Here is a 26,256-nt window from a genome sequence, read left to right as displayed (position 1 = left end):
CACCCCTAGGTTGACAAACGCCACCCAAAGATCGGCTTTGGACTACAAACTGCTCAGGACAGTTTCAAGGTGGCTAGCTAAGATGGCCCAGCTTCACAGACTACTCTAGCCAGGTTTTGACATAAGCCCTGTACTTTCCCGTCAGACAGACTGGACAACAAGTGACACAACTGGATGTCCCAGGACTTTACAATTGTCTTCCAAATTTTTTCTTTCCAGGTTCCGCCAAAGATGTCATTGCCCCCAGACCACAGGAAGTAATTTTTAAGAACATGATGCCCACATTCTCAAGAGGTCGTGTGGGCAGTTTTTGGTCATTCAGTGGATTATGAATATTGGCCATTGTTTGGGGGGTGGTTACAAGTTGTTATTGGTTAATGGTGAGGGGAAAAAGCTGGAAAAAAGGAGATCAGATTCAGGAATCTTGTTCTGAAAAGAAAAAGGGGAATATAGAGAATGAGAGGATAATAGGGTAGATTATTGAATCTACTTTTAAACCAAAAAAGCCACTACTATTCTTATTTGTGTATTTTGAGACAGGGTTTCCATGTGTAGCTTTGGAGCCTATCCTGGAACTCACTCTGTAGACCAGGCTGACCTCAAACTCACAGAGTTCCACCTGCCTCTGCCTCCATAGTTTTAAAGATTTTATATGGTATGAATTTTTGTATATTGACACAAATTTGAGGTTATTTTTTATCATACTGCATATGTTTCTACTCAAGATATTTTTGTATATTGATACAAATTTAAGGATTCTTTTGTTAAAACATACTGTACATATGTTTCTGCTCTTGTTTAAGTTATTGTTCCTATTCAATTCATTTAACAATGTACTGTAAATTTCTAGTCTTTGAAAGTTATTATTACAGACTATTTAGAAAAATAAAATGCAGGTTAGTAGTTAGTCACCTATTACAATCAAATGTGTCATGTTGGTATGCTTTTAAGGTCAAAAAACGATACTTTTAAATAGACAGGTGGTCTTTAAATACTTCAGAGATCTACAAAATGTGGCATTTAAGATATTTTAATAACATAAGGTTCTTTTTTTATGGCAATGAGACATGTCTGCTCTTGACATGATCAATACTTCAGAGAAAATGATAGGCATCAAAGAAATTCCATATGGAGTTTACTTTCTTTGTGGCAAAAATTAGTCACTGGGCAAGAAACTGCCCTTGTTTCAATTGCTGGCAGTTAATGCCCAAATGGACAAGCAGAACACAAAAGAAAGTGACTGCTGAAGTTTGCCAAGACAAGGCAGGATGGTCCTTCAAAAATCCTGCTTCACAGAAACATCTATCAGATATTCTAGGCCTATAGGCCAAAGATAGATGCATAGGTGGAAACAAAGACTCTGAAGATAAAGATTGACCTAATGTTGCAGGATATTTGATTACACTGTGAACCCTGAGATTGTGCTATTTACTGGAAAGCCATGAGTTGTGCTGTGGCTCAGCCCTAGCACACACCTTATATCCAGGTTTTCTGTTTGAATATTCTAATCATGATTAAATAAAACCAATCACAGGTCAAGAGGCAGAACAAGCAACCAGTTGACAGGAAAAAGTCATAGAGAATAAGAGGAAGTCCGTGGAGGGAGAGACACACAGGAAACAGAAAGGAGGGACATCCAGTTGGAAGAATTTCCTTTGAGATGGCATAGGAGAATACACTCTTGCTGGGATGTCAGCTGAGGAGGGTCACACAAGTGCTTTCTCTCTCTCTCTCTCTCTCTCTCTCTCTCTCTCTCATTTGCAGGTGTTCACTTCAGCATCTGGCTCTCCAGTCTTTATTGTTAAATTGAATAATTGAGATTTAGTCAAAAAGCAACATTTGGTGCTCCAATGTGTGACAGAGAAATCATGCCAGCTGCTGACAAATAAGAAAGACATCAGGTTTGTTAAGACACCTAGAATGTCCTCAAAGAGTTAAATCATATTAAAAGGGGAGCATTTCTCAGGTTAAGGATGAGAAATATCATAATTCAGGAATTAGAATCCTGTAGAGTGATACAGAAAGACTGAAATTAGAAGCAGGAAATGAAAAGATAAATGACTTATCTGAGATTGACATAATATCAATTGTTATAGTTACTATCCGTCCAGTAAATCATATTTTATCCTTAATAGCCGCAGTGTTTTTCCTGTGCCAAATATGAAAAGTGGATTGATAAGCTGCAATCCTTAGAAAGACATATAAATGAAAATAAGAAAACTACAAACAAAGGAATTTAGAAAAGAACCTACTACATCACTGCATGATGAAACTGAAGAGGAGCAGCCCAAGGTTGTTAGGATGCAACCTTAGTTTATCCAGTTCGTATACAAGAACTATAAGGAGACTATAGACATCCTCAAAGTTTTCAAGAAGTTAATAGAACTCTATAGAAATACTAGATTGGAAGAGATTTAAGGAAATGGTTGTTTCATATGGTAAGCATCCATCCTACATGAAGTAGATATTAACATCATATTAAACTCAGAACAGAATTATCTCCCAGGACTAGAAAGACTGGGCAACAGCAATATGGGAAACTGGTCCTCAGTTACAATGACAAACATGGTGGAGAGAGGAAGTGAGGAGCACAGAGCAATGAAATAGGGTTAGAGGCATTAATATTTCCAAAGATTGCTTTCTAGGTGAAGGTCAATATGCTGAATCACAAAGGCAGCTTAAATTTGATGATCATACCTTGTGCTATGTCGTTTAGCAACTTTAAATGCTTGGGACAAGGTTGAAGAATCAGGAAAGAAGTCTGAGTCCTTTACTAAAATTATCCAAGGCCCCAAAGAAGCCTACACTGATATTTTGCAAAGATTAACTTCAGATATAAATAGAATACTATATCCAGAAGTCAGACAAAATTAATGGAATCTATGGCTTTTGAAAATACTAATTCAGAATGCAAAAGGGTGATTATGCCTTTAAAGGCAAGATCAGCACCAACAGATGAATTACAGATTGCTATTGGATCTCATGTTTATGATGCTACTCAATAGTAAAAGATATTTCTAAAATTTTAAGAAAAATCAAAATATAAGTTGTTCTAATTATGGAAAGCAAGGTCATTTGAAAAGGGATTGTAGGCAAGGCATTCCTAGAAACAGTATTTTTTTTCTAGAGCTAATCTTTAAAGAAGGCCCCAGGAGTATGCAGAGGTATAGCAAAGACCAGCATTGTACTAAGGAATGCAGATCAACAAGGGACAGACAAGGTAACACTTTGCCATCAGGAAATGACCTAAGGGACTTCCTACAAGAACCTGATATCAAATTTGATATAATCATTACCTGTTATCATTGGAGAAACCCATTCATAGAGCAATTAAAAGATTTAATGCCTATTGTTAAAACAACACTGTTCTGAACATAAGCAAGGAGAGAACAGCTTCGGGAAATAAAGCAAAAAACTCAAAAGAGATCAGAAAACAAGTATTTTGGCAAATATACTTGCTATAAATGATCAAGAGACCAAAACTAGAACTACAAATAAATGACATTGAAATTGAAGCATTATTAGACACAGAAACAGTTGTAACAATAATTTCACCAAAATCTTGGCATCCAAATTAGCCTTTTCAGGAGGTAAATATTCACCTTCTAGGGACTGGAACTTACCTAAGGTAAAACAAAGTACAAAATAGGTCGGTCAAGTGTATAGGGCCAGAAGCAGAAAATTAAAGCCATATGTGACAAATATAGTCATGGATTGAGGGACATCATTTGCTGCAGCAATAAAAAACACAGATTAACATTCTTCATATCTCAGAAACAAACCATAAAGAATGTTTTTGAGAAAAACAGTAACAGATATTATCAAGAACAGTCACAGACTGTTCAGGTTGTACACAAGCAAGACACAACAGCTGATGGTCTTCTAAAGGTACCAGCTCCCCTACCACCAAAGTAGTTAACTGACAAACCTGTGTGGGTGGAACAATGGCCTCTGACATCAGAAAAATTATGGGAACTACAACAGCTAGTACAGAAGCAGCTAAGAGCTCAACATACTGAAGAAAGAACTGACCAGTCCTCAGGATTCTCCTATATTTTTTATTTTAAAAAATCTGGAAAATGGATAATACAACAGATCTGAGAGCTATAAATGGGTGACTCAGCCAGTGGGATCTTTACAGTCTGGTGTTGTAATATGAACGGCAGGGCTGCGTCCCCGGCACCCGGCCGCCCGCATGGCTTATGCCCCAAAATAATTACACAGAAACTGTATTCTTTTAAACACTGCCTGGCCCATTAGTTCCGGCCTCTTATTGGCTAGCTCTTACATATTGATCTAACCCATTTCTAATATTCTGTGTAGTACCACGAGCTGGCTTACCAGGGAGGATCTTAACCTCCGTCTGTCTGGAGTGGGAGAATCATGGCGACTCCTGACTCGGCTTCTTTCTCCCAGCATTCTGTTCTGTTTACTCCACCCACCTAAGGGTTGGTCTATCAAATGGGCCTAGGCAGTTTCTTTATTACTTAACCAATGAAACAACAGAAAGATGACCCACCTCCATCATTTCCCCTTTTTCTGTTTAAACAAAAAAGAAAGGCTTTCACTTTAACATAGTAAGATTACATATAACAAAACAGTTGTCAAGCAAGAATTACAGTTACAATATTTATATCTATCTTTTAACATAACTAAGGAAAACTATAACTATCTATCCATTCTTCAACTCCATCAAAGACTCCAGAGGATATAATATTACCTAAGTAAACAAGAAATCCAAAACTCTAGAAATGAAAGAGACATCTCGCTGCCTGGACAGTCACCCAAAGTTTCTCTGTACCGTTGGGGCATCCATCTTCGGCCTACAGGCCCATAGTATCCAGCAGTCATTTTCATCAAGCAGGAAATTCCAAAGACAGTTCAGTCACTTTCTGCTGTGTCCTGAAGAATGTCTCATAGACTCTTTCATGAATCAGGAACCCCGAAAGACCATCTTACCTTTAGGCAAGTTCAGCAGTCCTCTCTCTGTGGGTTCTTTGTGTCCAGTTTATGCAACAGTCCAGGCAAGAGCAGTTTCTTGCCCAAATGGCTATCAAACTCCTTAAGGAGCCAATTCGGTGCCCATCTTCCTCTTGAAGTAGATTGGTGCTGCCAGGAGCAGACGTGTCTCATTGTCATGAAATGCCCTAAGTTATTAAAATATTTTAAATGCCATATTCTGCAGTCTTTGAAAGATATGAAGAATGCCTAATTGAAATATATCTATGCACATCTAGAAAATCTAACTAACATGACTACAAGCTTGACTATTATTTATGATTATCCATTAGCAACCTATATTTCCTAATTATACATTACATTTTTAAATGAACTACACAATCACAATACCTTAATCAAGATCAGAAATACATATACATATAACAAAATTGACCTTAAAATCTATACCAATGCAAATTATTCATACCTATATCATTTCCCCCTTTAAATGTAAAAGAACATTTATAAACAATATTTGGGAATATGGGCGCAGTTTTTTCTCTCCAAACTGCTTCCTGCTGAATGGGGGCGCTGTTATTCAGGTCTTTCACGGTATAACCTGTGTGCCAGGTTCATCTCAGTGGGCAGTTGAGTGAAGCAATTTTTTGAGGGTGTTCACAGTAACCTTTCAGGAGGGCGTGGTCTATCATACCATATTGGGATAGAAGAAATCCACAGGGTCGCATCCTCTGTGAAAACAAAAGAAGACCCTCTCCAAAGCATCATATCCTTAGACCCATATTCTGAAATCATAATACCCTTATATCCATTCTGGTTTAGCTTGGCAGCCCATATAATGAAATGTCTCTCTGTACTTAGCTCCTTTACAGTCAAAAATTTTAAAGAAAACACAATAATACAAAGAATCCAGACTCTCTGTGAATTTTCCATTTTTACGTGGCTTATTTTTCTTTATTTCTTTTAATCTATAACTATCTGTACTCTGTCTCTTTAAAGACTTTACCCTTTTTTTAAGACATTAACTTTATTCTTTATATATATATATATATTTGTCTCTCTCAAGCCTACGTACATTAATCCAACAGTGTCTGAATCAGTTCTATTGTGAATCTAATTTTTTTACTATCCAGGAGCACTTTGTTTTGTGTTTTTAAATCGCTAAGCACTTAAGAATCTAAGCTGTGACATTCCTAGGTCAAAAACAGGTACTGCCTGCTTGCCCCGCCCAGTCCAACATGGCGGAGCCGCTCGTGCCTCTAATCCTTGTACATTGCACCAGTAGCATGGTGGAGCTGTTTGTGCCTCTGAGCCGCAGCACAAAATGACTTCCTTTTAGGCACACAGTGAGTCGAGTTGCCATCAAACAAATCGTAGCACTTTACTCCAAATGCTCCATTCAAAGACTCTGTCTCCCGCAGGAGCCAGACAGAGATGGCAATGGCGGCACAGCCCAGAAAGCCGGCATTTTAAAACAGCCAGTTTTTTCCTGTTGCTGAGTCAGGACAATTTCTTTGCCGCACGCAACCCACAAACAGCAAAAAGCTGTCTTAAATTCTCTCTGTCTCCTTTTCAAGCCCTCTCAGGTTTGATGTGGAGTTCATTATCACGCTGGGCGCCACTCTGTTGTAATATGAACGGCAGGGCTTATGCCCCAAAATAATTACACAGAAACTGTATTCTTTTAAACACTGCCTGGCCCATTAGTTCCGGCCTCTTATTGGCTAGCTCTTACATATTGATCTAACCCATTTCTAATATTCTGTGTAGTACCACGAGCTGGCTTACCAGGGAGGATCTTAACCTCTGTCTGTCTGGAGTGGGAGAATCATGGCGACTCCTGACTCGGCTTCTTTCTCCCAGCATTCTGTTCTGTTTACTCCACCCACCTAAGGGTTGGTCTATCAAATGGGCCAAGGCAGTTTGTTTATTGACAAATGACCTTCCTGCATGATGGAGGTGGGTCATCTTTCTGTTGTTTCAAAAAAAAACAAACAACCCCACAACTTCCTATTACGTATTACATGTAAATGTCGTATCAGACACAAAGGACAGCATAAAGTTGTCAGATGTCTAGCAGACCTGATATGATCCAGGACTTTATGCCTTAACGCCTTAGCAATTATTTCTCTTTCTTGAAGCCTACTTTCCTGATTGCTCAACCTTACTGATACCAGATCCTAGGAGTGAGCCTTCCATTCAGTGTGATGCTTGGCTAACAGGGACAATGGCAAGCAGAAGTTTCCATGGGAAAAAGATGCGCCTGTGTTAAATCAGCTACACAGTAGATTGGCTGACTGTGAAATGCTAAAGTGTTACAAGATGGGAACCAGAAAATGCCTCAGACTATCTGTGCCCCTTTAAGAGGTGTTCCGTGCCCCCCTCTGCCTGTCACCTGACATTCCTGTGAGTGCCACCATCTTCTAATGTGGATGTTGTGTTTTGAATGAGAAATGTCCTCCCAAATGGTTTTAGACACATGGTCCCCAATTGGAGGGCTGCTTGGCAGGGGTGGGATTGGGGAGCGGTATGGAGCCTTCTGGAGGTACAGCCTCACTGGAGGAATTACATCACTGGGTGTGGACTAAAGGGTTTATAGCCTTGCCCCACTTCCTGCTTGCATTCCCTACTTTCCACGCGTGGTTGAGACATGATCTCCCAGCTTCCTGTTCCTGCTGCATGCCCTCCCCACCTTCACAGACTAAGCTTCTAGAATCAGAATGAACCCATTCTTCCTTAAGTTGCTTTTGGGCTATTATTCAAACGTCATTTCCAGATGAAATATCTGGAAAGTTCCAACACAATATCAAAAATGTCCTCCAAGAAGACTCAATGAAAGCCTGACCAAAACCTCTCAACTCCGAAACCTCGATCCTGATTGTACCAGGGCTCCTTTCTTTGGGATGCGTGTGCTGTTTCCGCTTCTGTTGCTTAGCCTTGCCTTCCCACTTCTCAATGAGCATATACAGTTTTTCTCTTCCAGAATCCAACAAACCTGATTACCCACGGCTTCAGCAAAGAAGACCACTTCAGTAACCATTGACAACGGCGATGCCTTTGTCTGAGGAATTTCATAGACTGTTCCCAATGGAGACTTCAAAACCTTAGGAAAGCGTAGGAGAGACTGTATCTGCCCAACTCAGTTCTGGGCCCCTACCCAGCAGCTGCAAGAAGACCAAATCCCTCAGTGGCCAACAGGCACAGGAATAGCTTAGCAACCTAGGACTCGGCCTGGCTTGGGCTATGAAGACACACTCGCTAGTCTCGTAGCATAGGACCCTCACCTGCATTAAGTTGCATACACACCGCAAGAGTGGAGTGTTACTCTTTCCTGATTTCACCTTCATAACTCTTGTGGCCAGCTTTCATTCAAGCATATTCTAGAACATACTTAACTATGAGAAGCAGGGGGCCAATTTGGCCTGAACTGGTTCTGGGTACAGGCCCAGCAAGAGAAACTCTGTCCTCCAAGGTTTTAGGGAAAAATCTTATATTTACTGTAGTATGTCTATACATAATTGGGACACATATGATTCAAATCAGATGGATCATGGTAAAGAATGTTCGAACCAAGCAAAGACTTACATAATCCAAGCCAACCAGTCAAAACAGAAAGACTGCACATAACCCATTATTAACAACTAACTCTGCTGTTCCTCAAACCCTTAAAAGGAGGCTGCAGACACTGAACACTACACAGCACGACAATCATGGAGTCCACTGCTCACTGTATTATTGTATTGTTTCTGAACATGGTTTCCTTGCCACTTTGTAATCTGTGTTGCCTGGATTCTTTAAACAAGATGCCAAGAGTCCGGAAATGTTGATCCGGGCAACAATCTCCAGCAAAACTTCCACGGCCCATTTTCAGTTCTGAGGAGCCAGACAGATGGTGCATAGCAGCTCATCTCCTTACAAGTTTAATGTCTCAATTCTTTTTCTATTTCCCTTATTTATTTCATCGTATGTGTGTGTGCACGTGTATAGACGTGCATGCCACAGCAAAATTTGCAATGGACATGCGGGGGGTCAGTTCCTTCCACCACATGGGACTGAACTTGAGGCATTGGGCTTGGCTCCTGTCCTCTGTGCCATCTCAACAGCTCTGGCCTCAACTCCTGGGGAGGATGTCAGGTGGCTAGACAGGTAGTAGCAGGCTTGGAGGCCGCTGAGGATAGTCTCATCATCCGCTTTAGATTCCAGCTCCAGTTTACCATCTAAAAGGATGGAGGAACAGGGGACTTTCTTGGGATCCTCTAAAGGACAGCTATTTTCTCTTGGTTAAAAGAATAGAATCTTAACTTCTCCCTCAGATGCTAACTACATATAACAGTCTAATCTGCTTCCAGGATTAGAGATTACATACTATTGCCCCCTCAAAGTGGTCCTGCCAGTCACCTGGTGAGGAGACCACCCCTCAGGGAAGCTGATTTAGCTGAAGGCTTGCTAAGGGGATGGGAGGAATAATTATCCCCTTAGTGAAGTGATGGACTTACACGCCCCAGATGCCACTTCAGACCCTCACTGCTAAGCCCACCCTCTTCTCTCATTTTCTAATTCTAAACCGAATCCTTTTCTTTTCCCCTTTCTATGCCTTCCTTAGATGCTGAACAAAACCAGAAGCATGCTTGCCATGGCACATGGAGATTTGTTTTCCCTGAAGATCCTACGGCTCCTTACAGACCCCACTACTGACTTAAAGACATCTTCCTCCCACACCCCTGTCATCTGCCTCAGCAGCCTCAAGAATTTACAACTTGTCTGGCCTGTTTTTCTTGCAAGCTACAGTAAAATGACCCTTCAGCTTCCTCCCAAGATCCTTCTGAAATTATTTTAGCAACCAGACTAAGAACATTGTTACCATTGCTGAACTACTTTTTCCCCTAATGGACAAGATGCAGGTTCTTTGCATGGCTTCTTTGCAAAATGACCCTAAGAGTCCTCCTCTCAAACTTCCAAACAAGCTTTGTGCTCAGTTGGAAACTCCAGTTCACACATACTAGATCCGGAAAGCCCCATTCCTCTCTCTCCTCTCTCTCTCCGAAGTCCTCCCTCTCAGAGAATCTCCAACAGAGGGAAGGCACCAAAAAACCAGTTCCACATTTCTGGTGGCTACAGCAGCTTCTCCCCTGAAGTTGCCAGCCGCCAAGTTCCTGCCTAAAACACTCAGCTTTTGATCATACTTGGGCACAAACCCAGCTTGTGACAGACATGTCATTAGGCAGGCATGTCATTACCCCTTGCCTACAACCTATATAAGCTCCCTGCTTTAATCCCGGCAGGGGTGTGACTTCTCCTGCCCCTGTCTCTGGGACTGGAGAACTCACCTGGGGAGTTGCTTTACTCAACCTGTTCTTTCACTTTTTCAATTCAGCTTAACCTGGCTTACTGTGTGGACAGAGGAACCTGATATCGTGATATAGAAAACCTATTACTCCGACAGAAAAGGAAGCGCCCTTCTGCCACCATTGGGCGCTTGAGGCATCTCCTAATTGTCTTAGAAACTTGGTTCAGGCTAAACAAGTACTTGTGGCTTCCATGCAGAAAAAAGTATTAGGGTGACCCCATCCAAAGAAGAGTTGGGGGTTTATAGAAGATATTTTACTATATGCTTAAGAGAGTTAAAAGAGATCTCAGAACAAAAGGCACATTCAAGAGCATGGGTGGCAGGGGAGCGAGCAGGGCTTCACTGCCCTTATAGGAGTCACATATACTATAGAGACTGTCACTTTGGCGGGGTTTGAAGTGTCTTTAAAGGTGGGTATGGGACAGAAATCAGATCTCAGGGTGGTTCCAGAGGAGGAGCTGGGCATTTGAGAGGATTCCAATTGATAAGGTAAAAGTCTAGCTCTCAGGAATGGAGGTCGGTGGGATTGCTTCCCTGTAAACAAAGTTAAGCCTTGTTTGGATTCCCAAGAGACCTCTGGGAGAGAAGGCTGACAAGGCCATCCGTGCCAGGCTTTAAACCTGTTTCGTTGCTAGTCTAAATTCCAAAAGGTCCTTATTTTAAAAAGTATTTTTAATTACTTATATCTATATGGGTGCAGGTGCCCATGGGGGCCAGAGGTATCTGATCTTAGGGCCCCTGGAGCTGGGGTCACATGTGGCTGGGAGCCACCTGACATGGGTGCTGGGAACAGAACTTGGGTTCTCAGGCTTGTGTGGGTGACAGAGTGGAGCTGCGTTGCTATCTCCTTGGCATAGACCTTCTTCTTAACCACCGAAGACTTTTTTTGATCCAGTCTATTTGGTGTTCTGTAAGCTTCATGTAAGGCATGTCCTTCCTTAGGTTGGAAACGTTTTCTTCTATGATTTTGTTGAATATAATTTCTGTGCCTTTGAACTGGAGTTCTCCTTCTATCCTTAGTATTCTTAGGTTTGGTCTTTTCATAGTGTCTCAGACTTCCAGGATATATTGTGTTAAAATTTGTTGGATTTAACATTTCCTTTGACCTCTGAACCTATTTTCTCTATTGTATCTTCAACACCTGAGAGTCTCTCTTCCATCTCATGTAGTCTGTTGTTTATGCTTGTATTTGTAGTTCCTGCAGTTTACCCAGATTTTCCGTTTTCAGAATTCACCTGGTTTGTGTTTTCTTTATTGTCTCTATTTTCGTTTTTAAAATTTGAACCATTTCCTTTACCTGTTTGATTGATTGGTTTTTGTTGGTTTTCTTTAAGGGATTTGTTGATTTCTTCCAATTATAATTGTTTGCTTGTCTTTCCCCCCATTTCTTTGTTTTTTAAAAAAGATTTATTAATTATGTATATAGTGTTCTGCCTGCATGTCAGAAGAGGGCACCAGATTTCATCACAAATGGCCATGAACCACCATAGGGTTTCTGGGAATTGAACTCAGAACCTCTGGAAGAGCAGCCAGTGCTCTTAACCATTGAGCCATCTCTCCAGCCCTTCCTCCATTTCTCTAAGAGAATTTTTCATTTCCTTTTTAAGGGCCTCAATCATCTTCATAAAGTTATTTAAAGGTTGTTTTCTTCTGCTTATTTGCATTGGGATGTTCAGACGTCTATTATGGAACCACTAGTTTTTGGGTTCTGTATTGCTCTTTATGTTGTTGAATGTATTTCTGCACTAATGTCTACCCCTCTCTTCCTCCACTCGGTACCAGTGGAGCCTGTGCTTCAGGGGATCTCTCTTCCTCCAGTTGGTGCAGTTGGTGGCTGCGACTCCAGGAAGAGGCAGGGCAGAGCCTCAGGTGGTCACTCCTCCAGGTGCAGGCGGGGCCAGGGCTCTGCTGATCCCTCCTTTATGTGCAGGAAGGTCTGTGACTCTGGTGGCCACTGATGTGATGGGGTATCTTGTACAGAGGATGGCACTGGATATTGCCTGGGGTGCAGGTGCTCTTTCCCAGAGAGACTTCTTTTTTTTAAATATTTATTTATTTACTTATTATGTATACAATATTCTGTTTGTGTGTATGCCTGCAGGCCAGAAGAGGGCACCAGACCTCATTACAGATGGTTGTGAGCTACCATGTGGTTGCTGGGAATTGAACTCAGGACCTTTGGAAGAGCAGGCAATGTTCTTTACCACTGAGCCATCTCTCCGGCCCCCAGAGGGACTTCTTAACATAATTTCTGAAAGCTGTTGCTGTTGGTGCTTCCGGGCCGCCACAGCCACCATCACACTCCTTCTCTGACACTTCCAGGCCGAGGTTGAAGCCTCTACCATGCTTCTTCTCTCTCTCTCTCTCTGTGATGCCTGCAGGCTGCCATATAACTCTTGAGAGTGTATTTCTTTCTGGGTCTGTGATTTGCTTTGAATATTGTTGCTGCTTTGCAATCTGCTCACACCTCTATTTTGTTCTTGAATAAGTTGCCAAGAACATTTGAACTTTTTTTTTGAAGCATGTAAAGCCTTCATGTTTGAAATTGTACGACCTCCCTTGCTGCTTTTAACATATATGATTAACACTTCACTGGAAAGAAATAAGCTAGACTCAGAAAGACAAATATCACATATATCTCTCACATGTAGAAGAGAAGCTAATGACGTGTGTGTGTATGTTTGGAACCAAGTCCATGACCTAGCACTTGCTAGGCATATACTCTACCACTCAGTTAACCCTTAGATTTATATGTAACATAAAAGTAGAAAATCGACTATGGGGGTGAGAAAGGACTCTAAACAGATGGAGAATGACAGGGAATAATGGGGAAAAGACAGACAGCATGTCTTCTCTCATATGTGGTATCTAGGTTTAAACACATATATGTATGTGTCTATATGTCTATGTAGATCTATATAATATACACATGCATACATGTGAGATCGAAGGAAATGGACAACCTGATGGGGGAGGAAGGGGACCAGCATAAGAGGGAAGGGCAGTGGTGCCATAATGAACCCACTGGTTTATGCACTGAAACAAATCGTCCAGGTGCTGCTTCCATGCATCATTGCAAACCCCATCCTTATCAGAGGAGTCCTTGCCCTCCAGACCCTGAGCCAAGTCCTCCTGGCCCAGGGCACTCAGGAATCTGTGCACATCCCGAAGCCGCAGTGGCCGCCTTACAGAAAAAGACTTCCTAGAAAGCAAAGTAAAACTTCTAGGTTTTGCAAGTCTGTTCTAAGGGTCCCACAATGTCCCTAGGGAGATCTTTGCCTGTGACTCGTCCTAAAGCAGAGGCACCAGCATGGCAGTAACCCCACTTATTCCACTGAACCAACTTCTCCCTCTGAAGAAGCCATCCTGGGCAGGAGCCCTTTGCAGATCAGCAAATCAGCTGCAGATCAGCTCTCTCAGGCAGACTTGCTGAGGTGAGGGAGGGCCTGCTCCTGCTTGCCTAGCTGCTTTATGCTCCAAATGCAAAGCCCAAGTCCACAGCACAGCTCACAGACTCACGGGGTTTCACCCTGCAGCCTGCCTCTGGTGGGGAGTTGTAAGAACAGTTTAAAGGGCTTGACTGCCTGGGCATGGTGGCTGATGCCTTATAACCCCAGCATTGGGGAGGCAGAGGCCAGAGGATTGTCTTGAGTTTAAGATCAGCTTATACCATCAGCCTACACAACGAGGTACAGACCAGCTTGAGTGTTAAGTATGAGACCCTATCAAAAAAAAAAAAAAAAAAAAGCTGTCAGTGACTTAACCAGCACCGGAACATTAGCCATCCTTTCAGAACCCAAATGGAGTAGAAAAACTCAAAGAGTACATTTTCTAGAAACTTCTGACATTTGCATGCTGCCAACCCAGGGAAAAGGTCAGAGGTCAGAGCCTTCCCAGGCCAACGACACACAAGCTTGGAGTCCCACAACTTGGGACAGTGCTGACCCAGGGAAGAAGTCAGCTCCTACTCAGGGTAAAGAGTCCCAGAGCTCAGGGCAAGGACCCCGAAGACAGTGACTCCAGAACTCCAGGTGGAAGCTGCGAACCTGGGGAGGAGATGACAATCACAGCATCGAAAGCCCATGAAGGGAAAGCCGTTCCTTCCTCTCAAAAAAATAAAAATAAAAATAAAAAATAAAAAATGAAATCTACCTCTGAGCAGAAGCCTAGCATTTCAAAGTACCCCACACCTAAGTTATTCCTAGATAGGCCTCCTTTTTTAACGCTGGACATTTTTTTTTTGAAGCCCTCTCCCTAGCATGCATGGTGCTTCTTATTCCACCACATGGCTGGGCTCCGTGGTGGTGGTAACACAAGCATCACAGTTCTCTCTTCTTCTCCATTCTCCTCCTCCAGGCAGCTACCGAGATGTATAGCTTGTCTGCCCTGGGGTTGGTTTTTCTTTCTTTTCTTTTTTTAATTGATTTTTATTGAGCTCTATATTTTTCTCTGCTCCCCTCCCTGCTTCTCCCCTCCTCTCTTCTCCCCTCCTCTCTTCTCCCCTCCCCCCTTCAACTCTCCCCTCTTCAACCCTCCCCCCTTCAACCCTCCCTCTTTCAACCCTCCCCCAAGGTCCCCATGCTCCCAATTTACTCAGGAGATCTTGTCTTTTTCTACTTTCCATGTAGATTAGATCTATGTAAGTCTCTCTTAGGGTCCGCATTGTTGTCTAAATTCTCTGGAATTGTGGTTTGTAGGCTGGTTTCCTTTTCTTTATATTTAAAAAACACTTGAGTTTTGTGCATGGTGATAGATATGGGTCTATTTTCATTCTTCTACAGGTTGACATCCAGTTGTGCCAGCACCATTTGTTGAAGATGCTTTCTTTCTTCCATTGTACACTTTTAGCTCCTTTATCGAAAATGAGGTGTTCATAGGTTTGTGGGTTAAAATCCGGGTCTTCTATACGATTCCATTGGTCGACTTCTCTGTTTTTATGCCAGTACCACTCTGTTTTCATAACTGTAGCTCTGTAATAGAGTTTGAAGTCAGGGATGGTAATGCCTCCAGAAGTTCCTTTATTGTATAATATTGTTTTCGCTATCCTGGGTTTTTTGTTTTTCCATATAAAGTTGATTATTGTCCTCTCAAGATCTGTGAAGAATTTTGATGGGACCTTGATGGGGATTGCATTGAATCTATAGATTGCCTTTAGTAGAATTGCCATTTTTACTATGTTGATCCTCCCAATCCAAGAGCAAGGGAGATCCTTCCATTTTCTGGTATCCTCTTCAATTTCTTTCTTCAAAGACTTAAAGTTCTTGTCAAATAGATCTTTCACTTCCTTGGTTAGAGTTACCCCAAGATATTTTATGCTGTTTGTGGCTATCGTGAAAGGTGATGATTCTCTTATTTCCCTCTCTGCTTCCATATCCTTTGTGTATAAGAGGGCGACTGATTTTTTGAAGTTGATCTTGTATCCTGCCACATTACTAAAGGTATTTATCAGCTGTAGAAGTTCTTTGGTGGAGTTTTTGGGGTCGCTTAAGTACACTATCATATCATCTGCAAATAACGCAAGTTTAACTTCTTCCTTTCCAATTCGAATCCCCTTGATCCCCTTATGTTGTCTTATTGCTATTGCTAAGACTTCAAGAACTATATTGAAGAAGTATGGGGAGAGTGGGCAGCCTTGGCGTGTTCCTGATTTTAGTGGGATAGCTTTAAGTTTCTCTCCTCATGCACAAAACTCAAGTCCAAATGGATCAAAGACCTCAATATCAATCTGAACACACTCAACCTGATAGAAGAGAAAATGGGAAGTACCCTACAAGATATGGGCACAGGAGATCGCTTCCTATGTATAACCCCAGCAGCACAGACATTAGGAGCAACATTGAATAAATGGGACCTCCTGAAACTGAGAAGCTTCTGTAAAGCAAAGGACACTGTCACTAAGACAAAAAGGCACCCTACTGACTGGGAGAAGATCTTCACCAACCCCGCAACAGACAAAGGTCTGATCTCCAAAATATATAAAGAAGTCAAGAAACTAGATGTTAAAATGATAATTAACCCAATTAAAAAATGGGGCACTGAACTGAACAGAGAATTCTCAACAGAAGAAGTTCAAATGGCCAAAAGATACTTAAGGTCATGCTCAACCTCCTTAGCGATCAGAGAAATGCAAATCAAAACAACTTTGAGATATCATCTTACACCTGTCAGAATGACTAAAATCAAAAACACCAAAGATAGCCTTTGCTGGAGAGGTTGTGGAGAAAGGGGTACCCTCATCCATTGCTGGTGGGACTGCAAACTTGTGCAACCACTTTGGAAATCAGTGTGGCGGTTTCTCAGAAAAATTGGGATCAACCTACCCCTGGACCCAGCAATACCACTCCTGGGAATATACCCAAGAGATTCCTTATCATATGACAAAAGCATTTGTTCAACTATGTTCATAGCAGCATTATTTGTAATAGCCAGAACCTGGAAGCATCCTAGGTGTCCTTCAATGGAAGAATGGATGAAGAAAGTGTGGAATATATACACATTAGAGTACTACTCTGCAGTAAAAAACAATGACTTCTCGAATTTTGCATGCAAATGGATGGAAATAGAAAATACTATCCTGAGTGAGGTAACCCAGACCCAAAAAGAAGATCATGGGATGTACTCACTCATAATTGGTTTCTAGCTATGGATAGGGGGCCTCTGAGTCTATAATATGTGGTCCTAAAGAAGTTAAACAAGAGGGCAAACCCAAGGAAAAACATATAGTTATCCTCCTGGCTATGGGAAGTAGACAAGAGTGCCGGGCAAAAAATTGGAATCTTGGGGGTAGGGTGGGATGGGGGTAAGGGGAGATGGAGAAAGAAAAGTGTGAAGGAGAGGATGAGGGGAACTTGGGGAAACGGGATGATTGGGGATATAGGAAGGTTGGATAGGGGAGCAGGGAAACTCATATCTTAGTTAAGGGAACCACCTAAGGGTTGGCAAGAGACTTGAACTTGGTGTGGCTACCAGATGCCCAGGGCAATGTCCCCAGTTAGTTCCTTGGGCACCTGAGGATAGGGAACCTGAAATGATCCTATCCTATAGCCATACTGATGAATATCTTGCATATCACCATAGAACCTTCATCTAGCGATGGATGGAGATAGAGACAGAGACCCACACTGGAGCACCAGACTGAGCTCCCAAGGTCCTAATGAGGAGAAGAAGGAGGGAGAACATGTACAACGAAGTCAGGACCACGAGGGGTGCACCCACCCACTGAGACAGTCGGACCGATCTATTGGGAGCTCACCAAGGCCAGCTGGACTGTGACTGAAAAAGCATGGGATAAAACCGGACTCTCTGAACATGGTGGACAATGAGAGCTGACAAGAGGCCAAGGACAATGGCGCGGGGTGTTGATCCTACTTCAGGTTCTGGCTTTGTGGGAGCCTAGACAGTTTGGATGTTCAACTTCCTAGATCTGGATGGAGGGGGGAGGACCTTGGACTTTCCACAGAGCAGGGAACCCTGACTGCTCCTGGGACTGGAGAGGGAGGAGAAGAGGAGTGGGGGGAAGGGGAAGAGGGGCGGGAGGAGGGGGAGGGAAATGGGAGGTGGGGAGGAGGTGGAAAATTTTTTTTCAATTAAAAAAAAAGAAACACCTATGAGTGAGTACATGTGACAATTGTTTTTCTGTGTCTGGGTTACCTCACTCAAAATAATGTTTTCTAGCTCCATCCATTTTCCTGCAAAATTCAAGCTGTCATTTTTTTTCTGCTGTGTAGTACTCCATTGTGTAAATGTACCACATTTTCCTTATCCAGTCTTTGGGTAAGAGGCATTTAGGTTGTTTCCAGGTTCTGGCTATGACAAACAAAGCTGCTATGAACATAGTTGAGCACATATCCTTGTGGCATGATTGAGCATCCTTTGGATATATACCCAAAACTGGTATTACTAGGTTTTGAGGAAGGTTGTTTCTTAATCTTCTGAGAAATCACAACACTAACTTCCTAAGGGGCTGTACCAGCTTGCATTCCCACCAGCAATGCAGAAGGGTTCCCTTTTCCCCACAACCTCTCCAGCATAAGTTGTCATCAGTATTTTTGATCTTGGCCATCCTTACAGGTGAAAGATGGAATCTCAGAGTTGTTTTGATTTGCATTTCTCTGATGACTAAGGATGTTGAGCATTTCCTTAAGTGTCTTTCAGTCATTTTAGATTCCTCTACTGAGAGTTCTCTGTTTAGATCTGTACATTGGATTATGTGTTCTTTTGATGACCAATTTCTTGAGTTCTTTGTATATTTTGGAGATCAGATCTCTGTCTGATGTGGGGTAGTGAAGATCTTTTCCCATTCTGTAGGCTGTCGTTTTGTCTTGTTGACCGTGTCCTTTGCTTTACAGAAGCTTTTCAGTTTCAGCAGGTCCCATGTTGTAATATGAGTGGCGGGGCTGCGTCCCCGGCACCCAGCCGCCCACATGGCTAGCTTATGCCCCAAAATAATTACATGGAAACTGTATTCTTTTAATCACTGCCTGGCGCATTAGCTCCAGCCTCTTATTGGCTAGCTCTTACATATTGATCTAACCCATTTCTAATATTCTGTGTAGTACCACGAGCTGGCTTACCAGGAAAGATCTAACCTGCGTCTGTCTGGAGAGGGAGAATCATGGCGACTCATTAACTCGGCTTCTTTTTCCCAGCATTCTGTCTGTTTACTCCACCCACCTAAGGGCTGGCCTATAAATGGGCCAAGGCAGTTTCTTTATTAAATGAAAGTAACTCCTCCTCAGTCCCATTTATTAATTGTTTCTCTCAGTGTCTGTGCTGCTGGGGTTATATTTAGGAAGTGGTCTTTTGTACCAATGTGTTCAAGTGTACCTCCCACTTTCTCTTCTATAAGGTTCAGTGTGAATGGCTTTATGTTGAGGTCTTTGATCCATTTGGACTTGAGTTTTGTGTGTGGTGATAGATATGGATCTATTTTCGTTCTTCTACATGTTGATATCCAGTTATGCCAGAACCATTTGTTAAATATGCTTTTTTTCCATTTGACATTTTTTGCTTCTTTGTCAAAAATCAGGTGTTCGAAGAAGTGTGGATTAATATCCGGGTCTTCTATTTGGTTCCATTGGTGCTCCTGTCTGTTCTTATGCCAATACCAGGCTGCTTTCAGTACTGTAGCTCTGTAGTAAAGTTTGAGTCAGGGATTGTGATGCCTCCAGAAATTCTTTTATTGTACAGGGTTGTTTTGGCTAGCCTGGGTTTTTTTTTTTTTTTTTTTTTTTTTTTTTGCTTTTCCATATGAAACTGAGTACCGTTCTTTCGAGGTCTATGAAGAATTTTGCTGGGATTTTGATGGGCATTGCATTGAATCTGTTGGTTTTTCTTTTAACTGCTAATAAAGTTGTTCTGGAGTATTCTTAGTTTCTTCTTAAATTCTTTCATTAGCTGGCCTAAGAACTCAAGAGGGGACCACAGTTTCCCTGGTAACTTGTGGCGCTCCAAAGGGTGCCCTCTAAAATTCCCATTTACACATGGCAACTATAAAGGGAACCCCCCAAAAAAGAGTCCCTCTGAGGACAAAACGGGTTTCCACATGCCAGGAGAGTGGGTAAGCACATCCCGGAGGCTCCCCCTTCAGTCCCTGTTGGGGAGATGCAGCCTGCAGACTTATCTTCTGTCTTCCTGGGAAGGGGGTTCTTCACTGTCCTCCCTCCTCAGCTGGCTTTGTCGTTTTCTTGGGTGGCTTTCCTGTGCTTCTGGGTCTAGCTGTCAGCTGCAGGGCCAGGGGCTAAGTAACACTAAGTTTAACTCTTGTCTTCTCTCTCTGGCTCAGGATCCCTTTCTTTTTTCAAAAGGGGTGGCTGCTATTATGTAACGTTTTCTTGAGTGTGTCCAGTGCCATGTTACGGTAAGGTCAAGTCCTTTCCTACATTAAACTAATGAGGTTTCATTGGATTTTCAAAGCCTTAGTTTACATGATGGCCTACTGGGTTCTAAAGAGAACTTTGGGTTTTCCTAGCCATGGACCTCCAACACTGGCCAGACGCTACAGGGAATGAATGAGTCGGCTGGGGGGCTCGTGTGAGGCTGCAGAGGTCCAAGGGCCAAGACTGAGGGGTGGGGTGGGGTGGAGATGGTGGCACAGATCCCACTCCAGATCCCAGTGGCAGACTTCATTGTTCTAGACAAGCTGCTGCCGATGTGTGGGTTGAGGTTGCTGGGCCGGAGGGTAGGGTACTGGCTTTATGAGGTCTTATTGCCTGCCCTCTCTGCCTGAGTCTCTGGCACTGCTTTTTCAGCACACGTAACTGTCTGCTTTCGCTGGTGTTTTTCTTTTTTGTATTTGGTGTGCTGTAGTTTATGGAGTCTATTGTTGTTGTTGTTGTCGTTTTGAGGAAGGGTTTCTCTGCGTAGCCCTGGCTGCTCTGGAACTAGCTCTATAGATCTGTCTGCCTCTGCCTCCCAAGTGCTGGGAGTGTGTGCCACTAACCGCCCGGCTAGATTATGGAGTCTTACTTCCAAGTTATACGCACAGTAAACTACATGGAGCTCTCCCCATCCAGACAGCTTGACGCATAACTCTTTAAATGAGGCATTCACCCCAGGTACTTCGTTTCCTACACAGACCTTAACATGGGGTGTAAGTGGACAGATGGTAAAGTTGGAACAACACAAAGCCCAGAGGGAACATGCAAGGAAAATATCAACCCAGGAGGGAGAAAACGAAGCAGTTTGTGAGAGCCAAGTGGTGCCTGGCCAGCCAGCCTGTCGATGAGGGGTCTGTCCTCAGCCCAGGCACACACCCTAAAAGAGGAGGTGTTTCAATACGTGAAATGGCAGTTCTGATGCCACCAAGACCGAGCAAGGACATCAGATGACTCTCAGGAGATGGTGAAGCGAGGCGACCTATGGCTGGCACAGGAGAGGTGGTAGTTGGGAGGAGGCAGAGCGAGGCAGCCTGGGAGAGCCTGTGTAAACAGTTGAACTTGAGCGGTTGGGTCTGGGCTCCAAGCTAGAAATGTCTCTACCCGGGCTCTAGGGAAAACCTCGGTGGTGGGGCTGCAGGAAAAGGGATTGAGCATGCTCCATTATCATTCTGCAAGTCCCTCCTTCCCCCAAAATGTCACCTTATAGTTGCAGCATGTGTTAGTAGTGTCCCCTTCATGTGACAGGAGACAAGGGAATGTGTGTTCAGGACAATCAGTGGGGACTGTGTGATAGAAGGGGAGACAGAACCTGGAGCCAAAGTCCCTAGCCATTCCCCAAGCTCAGACGGCCTCCATCTGATGTCAACATCGCCCCCAAAACTGACTTAAAACGGCAAGCACCCGCTCCTCACAATGTGTTTAGTTAAGAGCTCAGAAGTAGCTTTAGCATTTCCAGCTACGAGTTTTTGATGATACTGTTTGATCTGGGCCAGGGCTGTGGCCCTCTAAAAGGGAGGCTGCAGTATCCATCTGCAAGGTGTTTTAGCCCCCCCACATGGCTGACAAGCGGTGCTGGTCACTGCGAGGGCCCCTCAGTTCCTGCCCACCGTGGGTCTTTCCCCCCAAGCTACTTGACTACTTGACTGCTGGTTCCAGAGAGGTGGAGAAAAAAGAAGAGGATCTTTTTATGGTCTCGCCCTAGACAGCACCCAGCATCACTACTGAGTCAGCATGTGACCAGTTAAACGCCAATCAACAATTCCAGCCCCCATCCAAGGGTAAGGGATGTTGCAGGCCATCTTCTGCTGAGAGGAAGAACAACACCTCTTTCTGTACTACTACTTCACACCAGCTTCTGCTAACTGTCAACAGAGAACCACAGGGAGTGGGAGGGGCATCATAAGCCCCACCCCCTTGGAACTGTTCACTGCCTCTAAAGCCACTGGGTAAGGGCAAGGGACTCAAGTATCCTTCTCCCTAACTGTTAACTGCCTGTAAATCCTCAGGGAGAGGCAGTCCTTGTGGGCCCCTCTCTGGCTCCATGATAGGTAGTTTCATGAGCTGACTTAGCTTTGTTTTGTTTTGTTTCCTAGACAGGAATTCTCTGTAGCTTTAGAGTCTGTCCTGTAACTCGCTCTGTAGATCAGGCTGGCCTGGAACTCACCTGCCTCTGCCTCTCGAGGGCTGGGATTGAAGGCGTGTGCCACCATCACCCAGCTCTTGTGCAGGTCTTCTCAGAGCTGCTGAGTGTTCAGGATGTTGGTGACATGTCTTATCCAGTGGACAGCTTTCCAAAAAGCCACTTAGACTCTACGTTGCTCATTTTTTTTTTTTACAAATCAGGTTTTCAGTAACGGTTGTAATTTTCTACCCCCCAAAAGGATACGGCGAGCGTTCCCCCTCCTTTACACATGAGGTTAGGAGCATCGACTGCTTGTAAGCAGGAGCCGGAGTCACTGCCCTCAGTTCCGAAGTTTTCACATTTGAGGGAAGAGGACACTAGACACCGACTCTTGAAAGAGTCAAGGAATTTATGGGCCTATTTTTAAACTGCCCGGGTGCAGGAAAAGCACCCTTTTTTCTGCCACCTCACTGACTCTCAGGACTTCTGACGCCAGCTGGAGGGGGCACCAAGCGACTTCCTAGCTCTCTGGAGACACCAGCTGTGGGTCCTAGACTCAGCTGGACTTAGCTCTACTGGAGTTAGCTAGTGCCAGACTGCTCAGATAAGGGCTCGGCTCGCCCGCAGTCCCTGTTCAGATGGCAGTCACAGTCCAGGTTGTCACTAGTGCATCCTACCAGCCTGACGGCCACCTCAGGTGATCCCTTGCTAGGATGACTCGGAGCCCAGTAAAACAGTCCCTTCCTACCGCTGACAAAGAATTCTGGGGGAGGGCTGGAGAGATGGCTCAGTGGTTAAGAGCATTGCCTGCTCTTCCAAAGGTCCAGAGTTCAATTCCCGGCAACCACATGGTGGCTCACAACCATCTGTAATGAGGTCTGGTGCCCTCTTCTGACCTGCAGACATACACACAGATAGAATATTGTATACATAACAAATATTTTAAAAAAAATAAGAATTCTGGGGGAGCAGTGAACAGCCAGGGGAAAAGGTGCATAGGTGAGGTGAGCTGGGAAGGCTCCAGGAGCATGGTGCTGGGGGCAGAACATTCCTTCCCTGTGTTCATCAACCCAGAACCGTTGTGATCCCCATGTTTGGGAACTTTTATGGAACCCTTCATCATACAAGCCTGATTGACTTTTGAGACATGGTATGACTTTTAGCCCAGGCTGGCCCAAAATTTGGTTTTTTTTGTTTGTTTGTTTTTTGTTTTTTTTTTGTTTTTGTTTTTCGAGACAGGGTTTCTCTGTGGTTTTGGAGCCTGTCCTGGAACTAGCTCTTGTAGACCAGGCTGGTCTCGAACTCACAGAGTGCTGGGATTAAAGGCGTGCACCACCGCCCAGCTTGGCCCAGAATTTGTAAACCTGCATCCTCAGCATTCTGAGAGTGGAGGGGTTCCAGCGTGTGTCCCCATACCTGGCCTGTTTGTGTTCACCTCCTTACCTCACACCAGGACACATGACTAAAGCTGACGATCTCAGCCACGCAGTTGTGGCTTGTTCTTGCTGATGACTAACCTTCATCCAGAAGCCCACCAAAAGTGACCTCATCCAAACAAATGGTGCCCTGACCACAGTGAAAATGTCCGGGTGATTTAGGAGCTCTGTGGCAGCAGCTGGGGAGCAGGTACCAAATACGTGTTTCCTGACAGGGCACATTCCCTCAGACAAGAAATTAAAAGCCATTATTAACATTTCAAACCAAAAGACTATTTTAATTTCTTTAGTATATAACGTTTTGTGTCCTTGTTTATTACAGTAAATCAATTGTACGAAAGAATGGGCTTCGTTAAGACTTTCTGCTTTATTTTATTGCTGACGATGTGCACCAGCTGTGCACGGTTTGTGCATGTGGATGCAGGTGTCCACAGGGGCCGCAGGAGGGCATCGCATCCCCCTGGGGCTGGAGGTAAAGCTGGTTGTGAGCCACCTGGCACGAGTGCTGGGCGCTGAGCTTTGCTCTGGGTAAAAGCAGCGCATGGTCTTTGGTCACCGGGCCATCTCTCCAGCCCCTTGGATAACACACTTCGATGACATCTGCCTCCTCCTCTGCCAGGTCATCTCTCCCCACCCGAGTTCCTACTCCCCTTCTCCAGAAGTCTGTCTTCTACTTTCGTGTCTCCAAAGGGATCTCGTCCAAGCCCTTGGTGCTTTTTGCTGAAGGTGCTGGGGTGGTGGCAGCTGGTGAGGGGCTGTACCTCTTAGCTTTCAGGTTCCAGAAAGTCAAGGAGCCGGGTCCTTTGGAACACTGCTAAGGTCACTGTAGTCTCGTGGTCCCCGGGGGGGGGGGTGTCCAGGTGGCCTCTGGAGGTGCACATGACGACGGCAGAGGAGGAATCAGATGGCAGCCATCTCTTCTTTCCCTGATGCATCTCACACACGTGCACATTACCAGCAACACATCTGGCCAGGGAGTCAAGAAGTGTGTGCTTCCTGGGTTTCCCAGACCTGCACAGAATGAAGTGGCGATCTCCACTGGGTTGGCCCCACTCTGTGCCACACCTCTACATCCAGGCGTGATGAGAAAAACCCCACTTGTGCTCGAAGGTGCCCTGGTACCCACCGCGCTTTGGGCAGACAAATGGATGTTCAAGGCTCTGGAAGTGTAGGGAGGCCCACAAAGAGTTACATGGTGGAGGCCTAACTGTCAGAGACCCATTGTCACTCTGGCCAGTTAGCAGGTAAGGTAGTGACTCCTGAGATGCCTGGGATGGATCCTTAGTTTACTCTCTGGAACGAAGGGCAGGTGACCTGCAGGCCACTGAAAGCGCAGCCCTTTTCCAAACCACTGGGGGCGGGGAGAGCGTCTATAAACAAGGGCCCTTTCTTCAGACACTGCGCAGGGCCTCGTGCGTGGTAGGATGCTAGGTAAGATCTCCCTCCTGCACTGCCCTTTTACTTGGACAGCACTGGGCTACTTATTTAAGCTGTGGGTCCTTCCCACCTCCCCTTCCCAGCCTCCTGCCTCCCTTCTGAAATCAGTCTCCAAGACAGAGAGATGTATTTATCAAACCTTGCACACTCACTTTTACTACCAACTACTAACCACAGGTTAGGTAGGTGGCAAAGGTTCTCTGGTTTCTTCCATGCTGGAGGTCATCTGGGAGAAGAGTAGGTGAGGTGCGGGACAGAACAGTCAGTACAAGGAAAGATGGTGTCCTTAAGTCTGACAGGGAGGCCGGGGTCCCACCTTCAGGCTGCCCCACACAGGCAACATTGCCCAGATGGACACCCACCTTGTAGCTTAGGGCATCTTACCAGGCCCCACAAGCTCTGGCTCCTAAAGTCTTGGGGTGAAGTTCTGTCATTTTGAGACCTGGACAATAGGAGAGAGGGGAACACACCCTAGTCCCCAACCCTTGGAGTCGGGGTGGGACTTGAAGGCTACCGCAGAGGTGGAAAGAGGATAAAGTGGAGGATTTCTGTTAAATGGTGACATTGAAGGAGGGTCTGGTACCATGCGGTGGAGAGTTTGGGATCTGCAGCTGAAGGAAACTGGGATTTAGGTCTGCAGATGCTACGAAAGCTTCAGAGGAAAGCAGATTTGCGAGGAAGATGCAGCAGTAAGGCAGACCCGGGGCCAGCCACAGGACTCGGTGCATCAAGGCTCAGCCAGGGAGTTCAGTCCTGAGTTCAGTCCCAGGAATCTACATGGTAGAAAAAAAAAACCAGCTCCTACAAACTGTCCATTTACCTCCACATGCACACAGTGGCACGTTCCCTTCTAACACACACACAATCAAATTTTACTTTAGGCGCTCACTTTGGCAATACATTTAGTAAAATTAGAAAGATACAGAGATTAATAACACAACCCTGTACAAGGATGGCATGCATAATTGTGCAGTGTTCCTTGTATATATATATTAAATTTTACTCTGAAAAGACAAAGCCAGGAGACTCACCCATGGGCTACCAAATGTACTCTGGCCTTTTTGTTGTTGTTGTTGTTGG

At 44.3% G+C, this 26,256-nt stretch overlaps 1 protein-coding gene and 1 non-coding gene across 2 annotated transcripts in view; both read left to right on the top strand.

The window, feature by feature from the left end:
* LOC130877080 (leucine-rich repeat-containing protein 37A-like) overlaps nucleotides 1-26,256 on the top strand; it is a 95,932-nt gene that overhangs the window by 57,856 nt on the left and 11,820 nt on the right. The gene's annotated exons all lie outside the window — the stretch shown is intronic.
* LOC130878845 (U6 spliceosomal RNA) lies at nucleotides 26,058-26,163 on the top strand. The gene has a single exon (XR_009057466.1). It is a non-coding gene; the product is annotated as a U6 spliceosomal RNA (small nuclear RNA).

Source organism: Chionomys nivalis, chromosome 7 (assembly GCF_950005125.1).
Source record: "Chionomys nivalis chromosome 7, mChiNiv1.1, whole genome shotgun sequence".
Lineage (NCBI taxonomy): Eukaryota > Metazoa > Chordata > Mammalia > Rodentia > Cricetidae > Chionomys > Chionomys nivalis.
Note: the sequence above shows the minus strand (reverse complement) of the source record. Positions and strands in the feature narration are given on the sequence as shown.